Consider the following 7,874-nt stretch of genomic DNA (forward strand, 5'->3'; position numbering starts at 1 on the left):
ACGTCCCGATAGATTTGGCTTGTTATGGTTCCAATTTGAACAAGCAGGTGAGTTCTGGAGCCCAGAATAATTCCACCCCAAACGAGCACTCCTGCACAACCGTAACGGTGTCGTTCAATGATGTTTCCTTGGTGGTAACGGGTACCTGGAACTCTCCATATGAACGTCCGGCGAGAATCAGACTGCAAGCTAAACCTGGACTCGTCGAAAATCATCACACAAGCCCACTGTTGCGGTATCCACAATGCATGCTCTCTATTCCAGGTTAACCGCAGGCGACAGTGAGTTGCAGTAAGTGGAACGCATCTGACAGGTCTACGAGCTTATAGACCAATCTGCCCTAAGCGTCTGTACACGGTCTGCCTTGAAATTGTCGTACCAGTGGCTGAAGAGTGCTGACGAGACAGGTCTGATGCTGTGCTCCGCCTTATTCTTTTGGCAGTAACTGCTAAATACCGGTCCTCATTCGGCGTTGTAACTCTGGGGCGACTTGCTATAACGTCTACTCACATTACCGTCATCTTGGAATCGTTGCCAAAGCCTGGAGATGACACTCTGGGGAATTCCAAGTTCCTCCGATACTTCCAGTTGGGTACGCCTGCATTCCAGACGGCCGACACCACGTAACAAATCTTCCAAATGCGTCCTTTGTGTCATAACTATTCCGTTATTGCACTGAAATGCTTATAAAGCGCCTGCAAACAATTTTACTTATTTATTTGAAGAATTTTATAAATTTTATTAATTTTATTAAAAGAATAGTTTTATTAATTTTACTTATATATTACTCTCTTACGCTCTCGTCATTGTGACATACCATCGGTGTCATCTGGTTACTTCCTTAAATTTGCATATGATTCTTGAAGATGTGTGTAGTGATTTTGCAGGTGATATATTTATTTTAGAGTTCGCTTTCCGCGTGACTCCGAATTACCCTTAATTTATGAACAATTCATTTCGTATATTGTCATTCACATTGCTGTTTGATAACAAACAACTTCGACTGTATGCAAAACAGTTCCGGTTGTTCCAACACATTTTTAATAGGTAACTGTGGTTCAGTCAGTATTTATGGGCGTTACTAGCACATAATTTCTGGTGAAAACAAAAAGATTGCACGTACGCATTCTAAGCTCAGTTTCAAGGTGATATCATATTCTTATCCCTCCCATTATGTAAAAGAGCCGGTGTTCCTAAAACAGCTATACAGTGCGCTTCTATGTAACACATTATATATTAATTATCGAGTTAGAAAGTTAATTTGCAAACAAGTTTCGATGTGTGCAAAATATGCTCTAAATTAATAATATTAGTGCAACTATTAAGAATCGCTATTCCTACAAATTATTAATTTTACTATAACTATTAAAAATCAATAACCCTTATCCATTTTGGATAATTACTACATTACAAATTTTAACACTCCGTCGGTCGCATCTCGAAACTTCCGGCATTTGGCTCGCTGTATCTGTCAGATACATCTCCATTTCACGAGTTTTCTGGTGATCTGTATTACTTTAAATCTTCTATTTTTATTCTTTTTAGGTACAGTCTTTTACACCTAGACCTTTCTTCCTATTCGTTTCTTTTTTTTTTTTTTTTTTTCTTTTTTAATATTTTTATTTATTATTTACAATCATTATTACACAGGTTAAGATGCCGTTAAAAAACAAACACAATGAAACATGTTAATACAGTTGAAAAAATATTTCAAAATATGGCAGTTGTTCACAAATAAATAATATGACATAAAAATACATAATATAAAATGACAAAATAAGTTATATTTAATTCGATTCTAAATTTAAGTTTGATTTTCATTTGAACATATCTGACACATCATTACTGCATGTTCCAAACAAAACTATTAAGCACATTTTATGCAGGAATATTGGGTCAATCTACTTTTCTTATTTGTTTGACATGTAGAGCACCTTTTCCGTTTATTAGGGAATCTTTGCTTTTTTTCTTTGTTCAGCAGTTGGTCTGTAGGTTTGAAGTTTCATTTGCAAATCCTTCGATAAATTGGGTTTAGTAATGCGCCTAACAACTTCTTCATTGAGTAATTCCTTTACCAGTATTTTCAAATACACTCTCCTGTTCTGAACAGTATTCTGATTTCCCAAAAATACAACTAGTCCGTTTATAGCTGAAATATTTAGCATCGAATAAAATACTATCATCGGCCATCTCCTTGTATCGGAGCGCAATTATAAGTTCCACATATCTTATCCAGAGCATCAACACCGCATTTTGCATCATTATAAAATAGGATTATATCTGGCTTTTTTTTCATCTCCAGTGTCTACAGCTATAACATCAACAATGTGCATACTTGATACAAGCAAAACATTTTTGCCTTTTTTTCGGTACGTATGAAACTAAGGTGCAGTTTTTAGAAAAACCAAATAAGCTTGAATGTACTTCTTTTCCCTTATATTTCACAAAACAGGGAGGTATTTCTTTTTTATTCTTTCGTTTTAGCATCAACTGCTGCAAAAATTTTAAAGCAATATTTATTTGGTTTTGATGGAATGTACTGGCAAATAGGGCATCTTCATCTAAAAACCTTCCGATTTCTCATCTATCGCAACATTTTGTCCCACGCAATAATTAAGCTTACATTTTCCGACAAATTTCTCAAAAATTTCTTTAATAGGTGCTAATTTATCTGTTTTCCTTCTCTCGCTCCTCGTCTCTTTATCATCAAATCTACAGCATCTTAGAAAAAATTTAAATCGCTCCAGACTCATTACCGTTCTAAACATCTCAATGGCCATTCCAGCAGTAGACCACAGTTATTCCAAAATTTACTTCGCAAAACGCCAGCTAATAAAAGTAAGCCTATAAATGATTTTATTTCAATGATATCTGTTAGTCTTGCATCTCTTTTTATACTAAATAGATTAGAAATTGTAGAAATGTATTTGTTAGTGTACTTCACAATTATTTCCAATATACATCAGAAAAAAAAAACACTTCCAAGAGTCGTATATAGCTTTTATACCTTTCGCATTTCCGATTACTCCAAGTAATTTTGTGGTAATATTCTACGATCTAACTTTGACATTTTTTCTTCCGGGCAATTTTGCCCATTTAGTGCTTTTTTTCTTTTCCTACATAAACATGACATCATCATCAAGTTCAGAGTGACTATAATCACGCGTGATTATAGTGACTCAGAACTTTCAGAATACAAGTACTTTCAGAATCCACTTCAAAATGTTTCTAAAATATCCACTTCTTCATCATCACTTTCATCAAATTCTTCAGCATTTAATTCCTCATTTCCATCACTAAACAGAATATTATGGACTAATTCAAGATCTCTTTCATTATTCAAATCTAAAAAGCGTTTAGCACTGATCACAGGAAAAATAAATCAAAAATCTATAAGAAATATCGATACTTCCGTAAATCTTCAAGAGAGAAACGTTATCGGGCGCGTGTACACTCTGTCTATCATAAGAAAACCTCTCGCCACTTAGTCTACAGCTTTCTGTTGCCATAGAAACGAGCCTTGACCCACTTTTCATAGGGGTGTCTTGAAGACGAATGATAAGTCTTTTCCCTTTAGCCAACAGTCACGAAAAACAAAATAACAATAAAGCAACTCTCGGCTCGTCCCTATTTGAAATATACTGGAGCTATTGCTATAGCGACAGCCACCCGGCAGACACTGTGGTGGGGCTGTTCTACTCGTAGACAGACAGTATCTGACAGATACAAATTTTCAAATAACTCAAAAACAGGAAATACACCTACACTTAACTGGTCGTTACTGCATTCCAAAGGAAGGGATGGCCAGATGGACAGATACTGATAAGTTCTAGGTCGTGAGAAGAAGAGGACAAAAACAGAGATTATGACACGCCTGTATCTGTCAGATAAACGCGCCCTAGATTCCAATTTATGAAACATAGCTATTACAAATTATTTATTTTTATGCTTGTCTTGCAATATTTGAAACAGGAATCGTAAAAATGAAATGGGTATTTCAAATTATTATAGCGTTTGCTTAGTATATTTCTCGAAGTAATGTAATTTTAATTAGCGGTCACTTATATATCGGAAGAAATGAGTATTTCTGTCTAAACCAAACTTATGTCAATTTCATTCAACCCTTTCTTGCAATTACGTAATTTTATTCTGATGTAATGGAATTAATTTATTGGATGTAACTGATTGTCCATTTATTGCGATGTAACGGATAATTGATTTATTCCAATGAATTTTATTATGTAATGTACTGCAGTAGATTTCATTATGGGTTCAAGATTTAATTGTATTGAATTTTATTGTGATGTTATACCTCCTTAAATTTTATCAGCTCATTATAATATTATTCCTTAAAAGTTGTAGGGTTTATATTTATTTTAACTAACATTTATTTTAAGTTTAAGCTATCTTTCCTGTCAAGCCTTTAATTTTCCCTTAGAATTGCCAATGCCAGAGTGTGTAAATTGTAGTAGAACGCGCAGTATATTCAAATTTTAGAAGAAGTAAGTTGTGTTTAAATAGAAGGGAAACGAGATTGTATGTGTGCTTCTTGAATCAAGAGCGTGAAGGTTGCTAGGTAGACATTTAAGAACCGCGCGTTTCGGCCTGTGTGCCTATTTCGGCAGTTCGTTGAATCTTCAACTGCTTAATCAGTAAGCTTGCTGAACCTCAGCTGTATCTTAGAACGCGGTTAAGTTAGTTACGATTTTAGAGCCTCGTAGGTAGTGATCTCGTTATTTATTCATCCTGTCATTTATTTTTAGTTTCACATTTCTGTTTTGTTAAACCGCCGGGTCGGCGTAGTTTGCGAGCTTCAAGTGAACGCAGCTGTTATTTCTAAAGTGGAATAAAAAGGGATTTCAACCCTTCTTACGAGTTTGTGTAATTTACAGTTCATAGCAGTCACTACCACTATTCCTGACAAGATGAGGCCTCGCAACACTATAAAGTCATTAAAATCTTTTATTAAACATTTTAAAAGTATTACTGAAGTTTGTTAATGTTATTCTGTACAGTTTCGTAAACAAGCATCGAAATTTACGAAACATGTTACGCGTAACTGTTTTATGCTATTGCTTCACTTAATATAAGCAGCGAGAAGAAAAGACAAATTAGTTCGGAGATATTATAAGTGCTGAACGATAATTTCTATATTTCCGTTCGAAGTTTCTCCATTTATGGAGCTAAATTTATGACAATGGTATATGCAGATTTAACAATGAAAATTCATCCTACTGAAAGATATTCATTCATTCAATATTTCCTATCACAACGTATACACTGAGTTTAAAATATATTTTTTTCTGAAAACAAACTGGCGGGAGAAATAAAAGGAATAACTACAAAGAAAGGCTTTATGTTAAGCCTTAGAAACCCGAAGCTTTCGCTAACCTGTATGCCTAAAATACCGAAATGCCTTTCGAGATTCACAGGAATTTTTTCCCTTTCTCCTCCTTTAACACACAACGAGGTGAAAAACGCTCAAACTAAATAGAAGAAACCAAAATTAAATCCTTTCGGAACAAGCTGTCTGTAATAAACTGATACAATGCGTTTGGAGAACTGCACCTGCTGCTGCATACCAGAGGGGGAGGGGAGAAAACAACATCGCAACCTCGGCCGTTTCGGGCGGTTGTGGTCCCTTGGTTGAATGGTTGCCTCTTGCGTTTTCGCCTTTAAAGGGTTGAATTTAGTAGATGACGTCCAATGATTGGTAGGTTCTTGGTAGCTCAAGATCAACGTTATTGCGTATCCAATCCGATTTACATTCCCTATATGAATATATGCAGATTTCTGCTTCTATTTACGACACGTGAAGGAAGGAAAGTAACTAATGTTTCAAATTCTAAAATTCAATGATTGTAGGAGCAGATGAAGAACGTTAGCATATGTTCAAAGTGAAACATATCACTGAGAATGTATCTGACGAATTGTGAGAAACGGCGAGTAATTAAAAGAGTTTAAGGAAAACTGTTATTGATACTGGTCATGTTAGAAGTAACGAAATCCTCTTGCTGAAAATCTGGAAATAATTTAAAAACACTAATGGAATATGCAACAGTCAAGATTTTAAGTGAGTTTACTGTAGCGAAAGCTACTCGGACATCCACATACCTTGAGTCACATAAAATAGGGTGTTATGCAACGAAACCATTGATTTCTATACCACTACATCTTGCTGCGAAATTCATCTGAATACAGTGATGCAGTTAACAAAGTTATTGAGATTCCACTCAATTATTAGTTCAAGTTCTCCTTGCTGATGAGTCTTGTTTTTGTTTGGAGAACGATTACAGCCGTGTACATTCGTAGATTTTTAATACCCACTTGTATCATATTTCTTGTGTGCTTATTTAAGTTAAAATTTTCCAGAAATATTTTTGCACTTTTGGTATCTCAGATATCATAAAGTTGTACAAGTTCATGCTCTAGCTGCAAAAGCACTAAATTTTGTTTGAGATTTCAAAGTTGTTCTTTTAATTTTTCAGATCGGTATATTACTGCTTCCAATAAGAGATCTACGTTTGCTCAACATTAAACTTTAAATTTCAGAAAACGATTGTGGAAACGGCCTTTCTCCTGATAAAAGAATAGCGAAGACAAATCATTTCCATTTGACTAGAATTAAAAATCAAAAGTAATAAATCAGGTAGTTAGCATAATAAAAACAGATTTTGTAGGAGAGGTCAATAAATCTTTGAAATCTAATCTAATCTAAGTAATATCTATACTTTTGATAGTCAGAAATATTCAGTCTTTTGGTAGTCAGAAAAAGTTTCTTGCATTATCAATATAAGAGTGCCGTTCAAGGGAAAAGTCAAAAATTAAACTTTTAAACGTTTTAAATAATTCTTTGCTTCAAAAATTCTTTTGCATTTTGACATATTGTTGCGGATTAAATTTAACCTCTGGATTATAGCTAGTCTAAGATCTAAAAGAGGTTTCTTGTTTTGTGATATCTTCGTTTTGAAGTGTTGAGTCATTTAATTCACAGTAGCTGTCTTTTGATTATTTATTGAAAACAATAACAACATGATTGAAACAAATATGAAATATCATACGCGGCACAGTGCCGGATTTTTACATGTTAGCACATCCTCTTTCCTGCGTGTTCTAACTATATTTTTCCCCCGCCGCGGGAAAAGCAAACTTCAGTTTATCCCTTTAGGGAATTTTAGTTGGAACATCTTGCATGATGTTAAGGCAACCGCCTTTTCTTGGAAAAGATCCAAAATTTTTAAAGGACTTACTATAGTTGTCGTTGTTGAAGAAATGTAAATATATTTTCAAATAATAAATCTAAACAAATGTGACAAATTTATTTTCATGTATTTTTCCACTCATATTACTGTTCGGATATAATTCATTAAAGATTATCTCTCTATATATATTGTTACGAATTTGGTATTTAAAAAGCTAATGTTAGTTCAATTATAAATTAAATGGTTTTATTTCTCGCGCAGTGCAGCGCGTGACGAATATTAAAAGAAAGCCAAGCCGGAAAATTGAAACTACAAGAGCGCGTGCATTAAATAAATAAATATCTCTTTTTGATTTCGAGAAAGTACTGGAAAATTCTGGCGAGTGATTTTGAAAACTTATAAAAGGAGGAATACTTCTCAGTTTGTAGTAGTTGCTTAGTTTGTTGTTGTTTAGAAAACTGCTCTTGTCGATTATAGCGAATTCGTGGATTAGCGTTCTTTAGCTGTTTTGAATTACGTTCTATTGGACATTTGAGTAGTTAAAAGATAACTACTGTGAGGTATTGTAATACTGCATGATAATTTGAGAAGATTTAAGCATTTTTTTGTGATAATAATAAATTTTTGTTCATTTTGCATCGGACTTGTGCATTCATTTCATAACGAACCCGT

The sequence above is a fragment of the Stegodyphus dumicola genome, chromosome 5 (genome assembly GCF_044657685.1).
Source record: "Stegodyphus dumicola isolate Sdum_Otavi_A_Nest chromosome 5, ASM4465768v1".
Lineage (NCBI taxonomy): Eukaryota > Metazoa > Arthropoda > Arachnida > Araneae > Eresidae > Stegodyphus > Stegodyphus dumicola.